The sequence below is a fragment of the Rosa chinensis genome, chromosome 5 (assembly GCF_002994745.2).
Source record: "Rosa chinensis cultivar Old Blush chromosome 5, RchiOBHm-V2, whole genome shotgun sequence".
Taxonomy (NCBI): Eukaryota; Viridiplantae; Streptophyta; class Magnoliopsida; order Rosales; family Rosaceae; genus Rosa; species Rosa chinensis.
This window is the reverse complement of record NC_037092.1, coordinates 71243881-71258223: the sequence shown is the minus strand read 5'-3', so window position 1 is coordinate 71258223 and position 14343 is coordinate 71243881.

The window sequence follows — 14343 nt, the reverse complement described above, 5'->3', positions numbered from 1 at the left end:
GCTACCTGGCGGGCATCGTCGCCGAGAGTAGGCCAAAAATAGCCTTGTCGCATTGTGCGATTGGCTAAGGATCTGGCGCCTGAATGGTTTCCGCATTCTCCGCTATGAATTGCTGCCAGAACGACCTTTCCCTCCTCTGGGGTTAGGCAGCGGAGGTTGGGATGGGTGAATCCCTGGCGGTACAGCTTGCCGTTCTGGATGTTGTAGCGGGTTGCCCTCCGCTGGAGTTGTCGCGCCTTAACTTGTCGTCCGGCAATGTGCCGTTGCGCTTGTACTCAATGACTTCGTCCATCCAGCTGGTATTGACCTCAATGTTGAAGATCTCCGCCAGGGTTTTTGTGATACTTGGCTTGTCAAGACATTCCACTCTTGTGTCCGCTGGACTCTGATGTGGCTGGGCGGTTGCTAGCCTTGCCAGTGAATCAGCCTTGGCGTTCTTTTCCCTGGGGATTTGTGTGATGTTATGAAATTTGAATTTCTTGAGGAGTGTCTTAACGTACCCCAAGTATGCCGCTAACTGTTGGTCCTTGGCCTGGAAGCTGTCATTGACCTGATTAACGACCAACTGGGAATCACTAAAGATGTTGACGCTGTCAGCCCCTGAATCGATGGCGAGGAGTAGGCCGGCAATGAGTGCTTCGTATTCCGCCATGTTGTTGGAGGCTTTGAAGTTGAATTTTAGTGCGTATTCCACATTCAGCCCCCCAGGGCCTGTGAGGATGACTCCTGCGCCGCTGGCCTTGGCGCTGGCGGAGCCGTCCACATGCAGGTTCCAATCTGATTGTAGGGGAGCTGGCTCCTTAGCGGTGACCATTTCCGTCCCGGGCTCATTCTCCGTGCTGGGACTGGGCTGTGCGCTCAGTGAGCTCGGCGATGAAGTCCGCTACCGCCTGACCCTTCATGGCGGTTCTTGGCTTGTAGTCTATGTCAAATTCACTGAGCTCGATGGCCCACTTGCTGAGGCGCCCTGAATGTTCAGGGTTCTGCATTACCTGTCTCAGTGGTTGATTGGTCAGCACGTGGATTGTGTGCGCTTGAAAATACTGGCGGAGGCGCCTGGCGGCAACGATGAGTGCAAGAGCTAGCTGTTCTAAGGGTGGATACCTTGTTTCTGCCCCGTTCATGCCCCTGCCGGCGTAGAAAACTGGGAGCTCGTCCTGTCCCTCCCGCCGGACAATGGCGCAACTCACCGCTGATACCGATACCGCTAGGTATATGAACAGTGTCTCTCCTTGCACAGGGATAGAGAGTAGTGGGACTGCCGCCAGGTAATCCTTCAAGCCCTGAAACGCCGCCTGACATTCTGGGTTCCAGTTGATGACTTTCTTGTGAGTTGTTTTGAGGAGTTTGAAAAATGGGGCACACCTGTCAGTGAGCCTGGAGATGAATCGAGAGAGGGCGGTTAACTTGCCTTGGAGGCATTGGACGTGTACCTTATACTCAGGGTCTGCCAGGTCGAGTATGGCCTGCACCTTGTCCGGGTTAGCCTCGATGCCTCGTTCACTGACGATATAACCCAGAAATTTGCTGGCGGTGACGCCAAAGAAGCATTTTTCTGGGTTGAGGCGCATGCCATAGGCCAGGAGGATGGTAACTATGATCTTGAGGTTTGCCACGTGTCCGCTGGCTTTATACTCTTGACCAACATGTCGTCCACGTAGACCTCGATTATCTTGCCCAAATGTTCAGCGAACATAGCATTCATCAGCCGCTGATAAGTTGCTCCGGCGTTCTTCAGACCGAAAGGCATAACATTGTAGCAATAGAGGCCCTTGTCGGTGGTGAAGGTGGTACACTCCTGATCGCTGGGATGCATCTTGATCTGATTGTAGCCGGAGAAAGCGTCCATCATGCTGAGGAGTTCATGCCCGGCGGTTGCGTCAACCAGCTGATCAATGCGTGGGAGAGGGAAACTGTCCTTTGGGCACGCCTTGTTGAGATTTTTGAAGTCGACACACATCCGCCACTTGCCGCTAGGCTTCTTGACCATGACCAGGTTGGAGATCCATTGGGGATAGATTACCTGGCGGATGAATCCAATGCCCTGGAGTTTGGCGACCTCTTCTCCTATGGCGCGGTATTTCTCCTCGTCGAAGGCCCTTCGCCTCTGCTTGATGGGATGGAAGGATGGCTTAATGGTTAGTTTGTGTGTGATGATTTCGGGAGAGATACCTGGCATGTCCGCATATGACCATGCGAAAACGGCGGCGTTGTCCCGCAGGAATTGAGTGAGTTCTGCGGCTACTTCTGGGTCTAGCTGAGCTCCTATGCGGACTGTCCGCTCTGGGTGCTCGTCAGAGATGCTGATGACCTTCAACGATGTTTCAGGATTGACCGGTTCCTTCCTTACGTATTTCTCCTCCTCATCCCTAGGATCCTCGAAGATATCTGGTGGCGGTGCCTGATTTCCTACCGTTAGGATTTCGTGGCGGCGGGTTGACCGCGCAATGGTGGTAGAGTAGCATTCTCGTGCCAGTTGCTGACTTCCCCTGACACAGCCTGTGCCGTTGGGTGTGGGGAACTTCATGAGAAGCATGTATCCGGCGATGATGCATTTGAGCTTGTTGAGTGCCGGCCGTCCTATGATGGCGTTATACGAACTGAAACAGTCCACAATTATAAATTCGGTATGTACCTCCGCCATACATGGACTGGAGCCGATGGTTAACCGCATGTAGTCAGAGCCCAGCGGCTGAGTGATATCGCCGGAGAAGCTAAGCAACGGCTCATGGTCTTGTAGTAGTTTCTTGTTCCGCTTAAGGTTGTTGTAACAACCGCTGAATATGACATTGACAGCAGATCCGCTATCCACCAAGATTCTTCCTACTGACCATCTGTCGAGAATGGCATCGATCAGGAATGGGTCGTCATGGGGTAGATGTACTCCTCGCTCCTCCTCCTCTGAGAAGGTGATGGGCTCCCAACCAGACTTTGGGAGTTTGGTGGATCTCTCGTAGCGGATGTTACAGACTTCCTTTGGGTGATTGGCGCGTGCGTAACGCTTTCTTGCCCTGTGAGACATGTTGGTGATTGGAGCCCCGCCGTCGATGGTGTTGATGCGGCCCAGTGGCTCAATGTTGGCAATCACAGGTGGCGGTTGGCGCACCTTGAATTGATCCATCTTGCCGTCCGGTATAGGGTCTCAATGGTTGTTTTGAGAGCGTTGCAACTGTTGGTATTGTGACCGCTGTCCTCGTGGTACTTGCACCACATGCCGGTGTTTCTTGGCTTACCCTTTTTGGGGAATCTCGGCGAGGGTGGCGGTGGTATCTGATCCTTGCACTGATTGTAAATCTCCTCGTACGAGGCTGTGAGGACGGTGAACACTGCATACCGCTGAGAGGATTCCGTCTGCTTGTTGCGATTGTCCCCTGGGATTGGCGGTTGCCCTTGTAGTGGTTGTCTTTCTGCCTCTTGCTTTGGTAACCGCCCTGCTGCCATCCCTCTTCTTGTCAGCTGGCGGTGCAGTGGGGGCTTTGCTGGCGGTCTCTTGATGGCTGGAGGAGGGTTGAGATGACTTTGTTGGTGTTGCTGGTGGCGGTGGGGTTTCTCCATATGTGATAAACTCTGCCTGGGCATGAATGACCGCCTCACTCATAAGGTGATCATACGCCGCATTTGGATGATTGTAGTTGAGGTGATATAGGAATGGTCCCTTGAGGAGTCCCTGCTTGAAAGCCGCCGAAGCCATTGTTTTATCGAGATCGCGGCACTGAGATGCTGCCGCTCGCCATCTTGTGACGAATGCCTTCAATGATTCGTCCCCTCCCTGTCTGACGCCAAACAACTGGCTCGTGTTGTGATGACCGGCGGACAACAAGATGAATCGAGAGAGGAAAGCATGAGATAATGCGTGGAATGAGTCGATGGACCCTGGCGGACACTCGAAAAACCAACTCATTGCCTCACTATCCAGCGTTTCGCTGAACAAGTGGCACAGGGTGGCGTCATCAAATCCCTTGTTGTTGGTGACCTTCTTGAACGTGTCCATGTGGACGAAGGGATCGGTCTTACCGCTATAATGTGACATTTTTGGGGTCTTTGCAAACGCTGGTCTGACGGCTTGCAAAATTGTGGCGGTGAATGGGCCTGGCCTGGACGCGAAGAGTGGGTTTGGGGCTGGCGCCGGGGTGCCTGCCTCCGCCAGGATTAATCTCCGTTCTAACTGCTGCATCCTCTCCAAAATTTGGGTGGTTGCGTCGCCAGCGGGGCCCGCTCGGGCGTTCCGCGGAGCGAACCCCCGCCCGGGAATGGGTAGATTACCCTCAGTCCTTGTTCTAGTCCTCGAGTGGTGGGTGCGCAGCGATGACTCCGCCTCCTGCTCCGGCAGTTGTGGGATAGGGGGTGGTCCCATTCCTGCCAGCTCAGGTGGGCTTAGCGGTACCTGCATTTGCACGATGGGTCCTATACCAGCGGTAGGCCGGCTGTGTCTGGTGCTGTGTGACTGCTCACTTCGTGCAGGGTTGGCGTTTGCGTCCAGCGTTCGCCTTAGCTCGTCGAAACGTGTCATCAGCGTGGCCACTTGGTTTTGGGCCTCCGCCTTCTCCTTGCGTTCCTGCTCGCGCTCTCTGTTTGCTTTGTGGAGGTCCGCCAGCGCCATTCATACAAGGCGGTGAGGTCCTGACCTGGGGACGGCTGCTGCTTGGATTTGTTTCACCGCCTGGGTTGACCGGGGTGTTGAATAGTGCGCGGTTGATGCTTACCGCTGGGCGGGCGGGTTGGGGAACGGCGGACTGGTCTGCCTGCTCCCCGATATTTCCCCCGCTACCGTTAGTCATGGTAACTGTGATGGGATGACCTTCTGTTCAAGGATTCCCACAGACGGCGCCAATGTTAATGTCTAAAAGTCTAGCGGTAGCTGGACCTTAGTTAACGCTGATCCGGCAGGCGGATCGATACCTTTGTTGTGATGGTTCCCGTTACCTGTCAAATAAAATACAATGGGCGTCAGAGGGAGACCGCGCCGGGCGGTCTTCAACTCTCCGATGCCTAAGTTAGTCAATGTATTTATGTTGACAAAGTAACAGTAGGTAAGTATTGAATGCGTAATAAATGAGGAGAGAGGAGAGACCTTTTATAGGTGAGGAAGAGGATGATCTTCTCCTTGTTTTCGATGTGGGACTGATGGTGCTTCAGTTCCCAGTTTCAGTAGCTTCTGATGCCATCTTGACACGGCGCGTGGCGCGCGTCGGCGGTGCTTTGGGGTTGATCCGGGGCTCAGGCGGTAACCCGGCTAACTGTCTTTACGTCAGTCACTCATATGGTGGGCGTTGGTACCCCGGTGGTACCATGAGCGTGGCTCATTATAGCTAATTATGCTTGCAAATGGACATGCATGTACAACAAGCACAACTAGCAAATAGCGCTCTTGGCAACTCTATTTGCTTGATTATAGCGTGACATAACCGAAAGATAATGCAATTTATCTTTTATAATTAATGAAAATATCTTAACTTTTACACTCTTCTTTTCATTCATTTTCTCTTCTTCTCAAAATCTTTCCCTCTTATCATTTTTTTATTTCAACCTTTAAATAATGAAGCATAATTATAATCTCTCCCAAAATTTGAGCTTAACTATTGACATTGTTGTTTTGAAATGGAAAAAATCAACTACGTTCCTATTCTAGTGACTCTGCATTTGTTTTTCAAAACTCAATTTTTTAGAAATCTTAGAGATCAAATCATTGCTAAATCTAAATTAGAATTATTAGTTAAACCCAATTCCTATCATCTTATGGATCTCAATTGAAGTGATTGTTAGTATGTCTTGATAGATTCCAAAACCCAGAAACCAAATCAGAGAGAGAGAGAGAGATGATTCCGGGTTTTTATCAACATAGATAGTAATCACTAATCAGATTTTGGAATATTATTCATCAATTATCTCTTCTTCTTTAAATTAAAAAAAAATAATAAGAGAACGGATTTCAGAATGGATGCTAGAGAAATACCAAGAGATTAAAATTTGAGAGAAAGGAAGGGAGGTAGTGGGGCAGTTTGATATAGATGAACTCAAGAAGAAGAAAAACCACAACCCATATCCAAAATAACAACTAAAAATGCAAAATTAATTAAGAAAAAAGAAATGCAAAATTATCAAACATCTTACGGAACAAAAAAAAGTAAAAGAAAGAAGAAAGGAAAAAAATGTGGTACATTTATTAGAAGGGCAGACATGGAAAAAATAGAAAAAGTTTTTCAATGTAATAAATATTGAGTTTTAGATTGTAGTGGAATTCACGTGTCATTTGTTGAGTGAGAAATGTTGAAAGGGAAAAGTTGAAGGGGAAGGTAGCTAGCATTCCTTTTATGTGAACAGCCACATAGATAATAATATTTACAACACTACCTCCTGGATGTCCACCAATGAATGATGGTATTGGACGTGCTTATTGTTGCCTCATTAAAAACCTTGTCAAGTAACAAAAAAATCAGTAGAACAAAAATAACCACGGTCGAAGAACAAAAATAGCACAACGCGCATATATCCTAGGTAGCATACTTCCAGATGCTCCCCCTGATGAATTTCTCTCCCTGATTGTTGCAAGCCTCAATTATATATGCAATAAGCTACATGTACCATGTAAGGGGTTTGATGTGTCTATCAATGAAATGAGACCATGTGTGCTTTGCATATAGGGGCTCATCACAAATTTGCATACCTGCAAAGTTAAAGCAATACCAACAAAGCTATAAGCCTTACCTCATATAATAAGGTTAGAAACAATTTCATATGCTCAAATTCTTACACGTAGTAATAGCTAAACAATATAAAGAAATTGACACATTTAACTTTGTATAGTTTAGAACATTGAAAAATCATCATGGCATACCTAACCATACACATCAATATCTTTGTGTATTGATATGTCACATCTAACTATCTAAGCTCTTTAAGAGCTCTAAATAATTCATAACTTTGTGAAAGTTAGAATATTTGCAACATTATAATCATAATTCGAATTCGATTTCGTAGTCTTATCATAGTACTCATTGAGTCAATTTAGGTTGCGAACTATAACGGAATGAGTATATATGAGGCTATGAGCTACCTTTAGACTCTTTGAGTCCATGAGTAGCTTCATGCTCTTTTAATCAATCATGGACTTGCGTTTGAATCCTTCATGTATGTGAGTCCTTCAAGGATATGATAAGCAATACGCTTATAATGACACTTTTACTTTTGAGATTTTGTTTTTAGCAATGTGTCTTTAAGATCTTCATAATATACGATGACAACGTTCCATAAATCTCTCGTCAATATAACAACTATATGTAACACTGTACTTACATAAAATTGTCACTCGTATAAGGGAAGATATTCATAATCCCATGTTTCTATAAATAGACATTGTGTCATAGTGATTTCACTGATCTTCACTTTAATAAATACCTTTTTGTAACTTGTAGGGTTAAAGGTAAAAGTCTTTCATCACATTTCCAATATTTAATTTCATTGGAATTGCCTCTTTCCAATTTTGGCCAATAATATACTTTGTCGACATTCTTGGTGAAACGTTGTATAGCGTCAATACAACCCTTAAAGATTTTTTGGTAGCTACCAAATGTAAATTATCATTGATGATCAACAATCATAGATCTCACACATTCATATATGCACGCATTAGCTATAATAAGCTTATTGATATTAGGTACCCATGCCACTTCTGGGGCATATGTTATCAATTCCAGGACAATCATCTCTCATAGGTGAATTATGTAGAATGTGGATCTTTTTACTTATAATCTCATGTAGAGCACTATAGGGCTTGTATGATCTTCCCTTTTTAGGAGCTTAAAACTTTAGACTGGGTGGATACATTCCACACAAATTCACGTCGTTATCCAAATGACAGTAGTCTTTCCTCCCTCTAATGGCGGGAAGACTATCTTATTATGACCATGCGCAAAAAAATGCGTTTAAAGATCTATCATGGAGTGAAGAAGTCCATTTGCTGGTCGCGAACCTAAAACGTGAAACATTAAGTTCATGAGTATCAAGCATATTAATGTATTATTGTATCACCAAGACATCAATCTCTAATAGCGTACTTATAACCTTCATATGTATAGCCATATTAGAAACTTTGACATTGTTTAATGATATTCTCTTCAGGAGAACTATGTCACTTAGATACACGTGCATCCCACATATCAAATGGGATCTAGATCGGTTATGTTAATATGATTGGTCTCAGGGACTCTAACCGAAGCAGAGGTCTTTGCATTTGGCATATAATTTTGTCACTTTCTTTTATCAATCACTAGCTGAGATATCTCTCAAAATCAAAATGAGATGGTGGATAAATATCTCACACCAATTCATGTCGTACTTCAAAAACAATATTTCTCCCCCCTCATGGCAGGAGGATTGTCTTATTAAAGTGACAACTCGTAAATATGCGGTGAATAAACAATTTACTTGTGAATAAGGTTAGCAGTCATCAGAACTTGTAAGTGATTCCATGCAACATGGTAGACAAAGATGATGTAACCGGTCAAGCCAAAATAGTGTATTTGGTTTAATAAACTTCTGGTTCATGACATTATATGCCTCCATTTACTATATAAATTTGACATAGTATATAGATAGCAAAAAAATCTTCTCCAACCATATTAAAAGCACTTAGTGCGACAATATTTCAAATTTGGTAACATGATAGTAACTCATTTGGAGCCATAGATCAAGATCTATAACTGTTGATATGAGTGTTACCTTAGCTTGAGACTTGAGTAAACATCAATTGTGAAATATTGATAATTGTAATGAACCAAAGTCATTTTGAACTGCTGGTCAAAATGATATGCTCGAAATTTTGAGTTGAAGACTATAATCTATAACAATAAAGTAACTTTATCAAGTGGAGAATCTCAAGTTCTCTGTCACATATATATGTATGGTAATAAAAAGGAATGACTCTAATCCCTCATATAATTGGAGATCCAAGAAACTTGAGATTTCAATTTTTCCATTTTATAACAACCTCTTAAGGAACATCAGGTTCCTAGATAATCAGATTAAGAAACATTTAGATTCATTGGGAACTCAAGAGGTTACAATAAATTTGTGGAATAACACAATAGTGCTTTCAAATTTGCTTATTGTAAGCAAAAGACATAAGGCATGTGTGATAATCTCAATGTTCTTATTAGTCAATGTAATTTAATTTGACCAGTGCCATTTTGATAATGGCTTGATAAACCTCCACCATATAGTGTACCATAGACGACACATGCCCAATTTTCAATTTTCTCACATGTGTGGATGTTGGGTAGTATTTACATTGACACTTGATTTCTCTCTTGTCATGATCCACGTACTTCTAGTGGCAGTTCATGGTATAGCCATGTCAGTCGGTTTTCTTACTATACAATGAGATCCATGAGAGGAAGAGATTATACATCTTTGGTACTATTGAAGGCACAAAATGCAAGAAGACAATATATGTGCTCTTCTGGAGCCATCAATTAGATACTAAGCTCTTAGATTATTGTTATAATATTAGCCTCAAAAGCATAAGTCTTAGTAATGTTTTTGGACCTCTAGAGGTCATGGGTAAATTGCATTGCCTGAACGTCACTCAAAACATAAGTTTGAAGATAACACAAATTAAATTTGTAAGAATTGAACAGTGGATCTCATAAGATATACACGAAGCTTCTGGTCCGTGTTATTTGTGTAAAATTTGATGTTCAATTATTGTATGTTGTTTGATGTAGGTATTAACATCAAATGCATTTTGAACTTCTGGCCAAAATAACACACTCGATAATCAAGGTTCAAGATTTAGGACTGCTAGTCTGTATAATAAAAAATAATAATTACTTTAATGAAAGGAAAGAAATTAATAGAATACGGGTAAATAAATAAAATAATCATGGAAACTTTTGGTTTCATTAACAAAAAGAATACACAGAACTTCTGTTCTGGTTCTTGATAATCTTTTGTTTCTCTTCTAATTGCACAAGAACATAGCATTGTCTTCTAGACAGATTTCCTTTATAAAAAAATGTAAAGCCAAGAGGCTTCTGGCATTGACCAAGTGTGCAACCTCAAACTATGTCTTCTAGAGGTGGTTTGAAACTCCAAATTCACAAATAGTCATAAGGAGGAAGGAACCTCAACATCAAAAAATAATCGGAGGAACTTCAGGCCCTCTTATAATTGGGGATTAAAAAATATTTGAGTTTATAGACTTGATGATATAGCTTTGAGGATCTTCTGCCCCTTGTAATTGCATAAGTTCTGAAGAGCTACATGTCACAATTTTCAATTTACATTTCATGACCCTTGAGGAACTTCAGGTCCCCATATGACTAGGGATTAGAACATGTGGGTTCGATCATTGTTTAACTCTGAGGAACTTCTGGCCCTCATTAATTGTATAAGCTCTGAGAAAAATTATGTCACAGTTTTGTTTGTGTAACTCGGGAAACTTCAGGCCCTTATGTAATCGGATCAAGAAACATGAGGTTTCGATCTAAGTGATTACATTTAATATTTACTACCATAAACGTGAATTTGTTACACCATTATCTCAAATTTGATGAGGAAGAAAATGAATCGAATCCGAATAAAACATACATGGGTTTGTATAAGTTATGAATTAACAAATTCATAAAAAGAACCCTTATTCCACGATTGGTAATCCCGTTCTAACAAAGGTAAGTTTTGATTGCCATAAGAAAAAAAATATGAAAACAAGGTGATCATCCACAGATAAGCTGCATATATTCATAGTAATCAATATATACAATATCATAAATCAAATAGCCCACAAAACTATAAAGGCAAACAAGTTATATGCATACGACAGTATCAAATAGGGACATGGATATAGCTTTTGTTGACAAAAAGTGTAATATATGCCTACACCAATATTGTTCTGTCCTTGAATAGGCAATAAGGTCAAGATGTGTAAATCTACTGAAAGTTCCAGAAATTATTATCAAACATAGGGGGTGTTATGAACACAAACAAACGAATATATGGAACAAAGATACATAATCAGATCTATATTACAAAAGCCAATATGAAAATGGTATATATAGCAGTTATACTACCCAGTAAAAATACTGAAAAATGATAAAAATCAATTGAGATGCTCTTGCATCAATTGTGTATGACAAAAAAATAGAAAAAATACCGTATTATGGAAAGTAAGCTACACTCTACATGGTGCATTCTCTCAGTGAATTGGCCTCCAATATTCCCAGTTCATGGTATAATAGGAATCAAGATCTTCTGGTCTTGATCTTAAAACAATTTAGAGCAGGACTTGGTGAATCACCAGTTCATCGTGATTTCACTACACCCACAACTAAACTGTTTGTGTGCCAAAATGGCTATCATATCGTCAATTTGCGATGATGTATATATAAATATATGGATCATCATGAGAAGTCAACAAATGCATTAGCATGTAAAACATGAACCGGATATAATCAAATAGATTACGAATAAGAACGGAAGCCCATCCTAGCACAGTTGAATAGCTAGCAATTGTATGTGAAATAATGCCTTACTATGATCATTTTTTTCAAACCTGCTGATTATATACTCATTGATAATTATAAAGGCCCTTTTTATTTGCTGGCTAAAGCCAATCGAAACAAATGATTTTATAGCAAGTCAGTAGCTAGCCGTCCCTTAATCAAGATATGTTATGAAACATGGTAAATATCCAAATGTGAAACAATTTGTTTGCATAATTACATAACCTGCGAAATTATGAAATCAACTGCTATAATTATGAAAATTAAACTCATAGATCATGAATCATGGTCAACAGTAACAAATATTGCACCAAGACGTCTTAGATCATCATCGAGTTTTTTAAGAAAAAAGAAGAAGAGCAAAACGTGCTGATAACGTGTTATAAACTAAGGAGAAGATAGAGAGAGGAATAGTTGGGATGAAGTAGAAGTGTTCTTATTCAGTCTCATTAGCCCTTTATATCGAAACTGTATGATTGAATCATTATATTGGGATCACTTCTACCAACGATCTGGATCACGACCGTATTGCGTTCTAGGTCGTGCGATCCGGATCGCGGTACGGAAGCAAAACCAGCGAACCCGGTAATGCTTGTTGCTTAATGCCATGCATTGAGTGCCCCCTTCAGCCATGGTCCTCAAACTCACACAGACTGTCTTGCTTCCTGCATCCAACACCTAGAAACTGAATGGCGATACCTTAATGTGCATAAGACTTTTCAAGTTTTCATTGGTTCTTTCTAGGTTTTGGGCAGATCATTTTATCATGCATGGCATTCTCCATCCGAGAATTCTCGGGTCTAAATTTATTCACAAATGGGCTAAGCTTCTAAATTTGGGCTAAATCAACCAAGCCTGTCAATCTGTCATGAATGGCGCAACTCATCCTAAAATCCATATACATATAAAGCCCTTAGTGAAGCCCGTCTTCTCTCAAACTTTTCGAAAACTATTTAGATTCCTCTAGAGAAAAATCATGAAGAGACAAAAAATATATATATAAATATATATATATATATATATATATATATATAATGGTCATCACCTTCATCGCATTCTTAACAGGAATTTTGTGTAATTAGCGATTTAGCGCGCAAGCATGGAAGTGGCAACCCACCTCCGATTGGACTCATCTCCACATATCTCCTCATTTATGTCAAAACTTCAGAGATCATGGCCGGCCAGCCACAGTTCAGAATTAATGAGGCTAAAATTGAAACCCAAATAACAAAAGATGATAAAGATACTGCATACTAGTAAATTTTTAGGATTTTTTAGAGTCCCAAAATGAAAATGCATGTAGTAACCATTTATAGAACTATTAGGCTGGTCCTGTAACTACACACTAGCTATAATATCTATCTTCTTGCATTAACAACTGAAAATAGTGAAGTAAAAAAAGACAACCCATGTTCTTTTATTGATACCCACTAGTCATCTTGTATTTATTCATCCATGTTCCTGTGCGTACAATTAAGTCACTTGTACAAGAAATGATAGCTAATATGGTATGGTATGGTATATTGGTATGGTAGGAACGTAACAGTGACATTCATGGAGGGACCAATGGCATATTATAGTAATCAGCATATTCTTCTTATCTTCTTCTTCTCCTTACTCTAACAGCACAATATCTTAAGTGGGGTGGTATTCTATCTTTAGCTTTTCTATAAGGAAATCCCACCACACACACTTATGTGTGTGAGACCGTGAGCCAATTCAGTTGGCTTAGGTGAAGAAAACTGCCAAAGATTTAACAACTTATGGTGAAGAAACCTACGGAACACTTCCTCGGTTCCTCCAATTCTCTATTTTGATCCCCTACTCATCAAGGGTCACATCATTATCCACTAAATTGGCGGTGAGGGTAATTTAGCCTTAACAAATTAAACTTTTCAAGCGTTTTACTTTCTATTTAAGATTGTCCGAAATAACTCAAAATAACAATAATCTCAAAATAACTGCAACAACAATAAAGTGAAAATTTATCTCAAAAAACCAGAACATTAATATAAAGTGAACATAATAATCTGACGTAATATAAAAGAAGTTATAAATGGACGAACCTGGTCGTATAAGTTGGGTTGAAAGAATCCTCATGGTTACCAAAAGTTTATTCGAAATTAAAAATTAAGGACTCTAATCATTGTTCCTGCCTATTATATTCTAAAGCCTCCAATCTGAACCCTATATTCTAAGCACAACATATGCATCTAACGATTCCAATCTGACTGCCCTCTATGAAAGACTATAATATAGCGATTGGATCTGATCCAATAGTAACAGCTACAAGGTCATCTCGGTCCATTTCGCATCAAACCCACATGATCCAATGAATGCATAACATGGTACACAGCCGATGCTTCTTTATTCAAGAGAGATGGAGAGACTTGAATTGGAGAAGGCCAAGTTGACCCTCAAAATATATATCCATTGCAAATTGAAACAATATTACAAGAGTAACCGCATTGCATCAATGCCTAAGTAACTAAAGAAAATTACAGACCAATGTACCAAAGCTCCACAAACAGTAGCAGCTTCGATTCCTACATCTTCTTCAACGGAAATGAGCAAAAAAAAACATCAGGAAACACCAACAACATCTTTGGGTTTCGAAAGAATTCTGTCAGCAATCTCTCCTCTTCTTATTCAGTCAACCATTTACAAAACCCCAGCCTCTCCATTCAGGGAAAGTACCGAAGGAAAAAGAAAGAAAGAGCCACCCACAGATATTACATACCTTTTCTTCAACTTATACTCCTTTTTGTCATTACTTTTTACATCATTAACAAAGATACAAAGAAAAAATTAATTCGATAATTCTAGACATACCCTTCTAAACCCC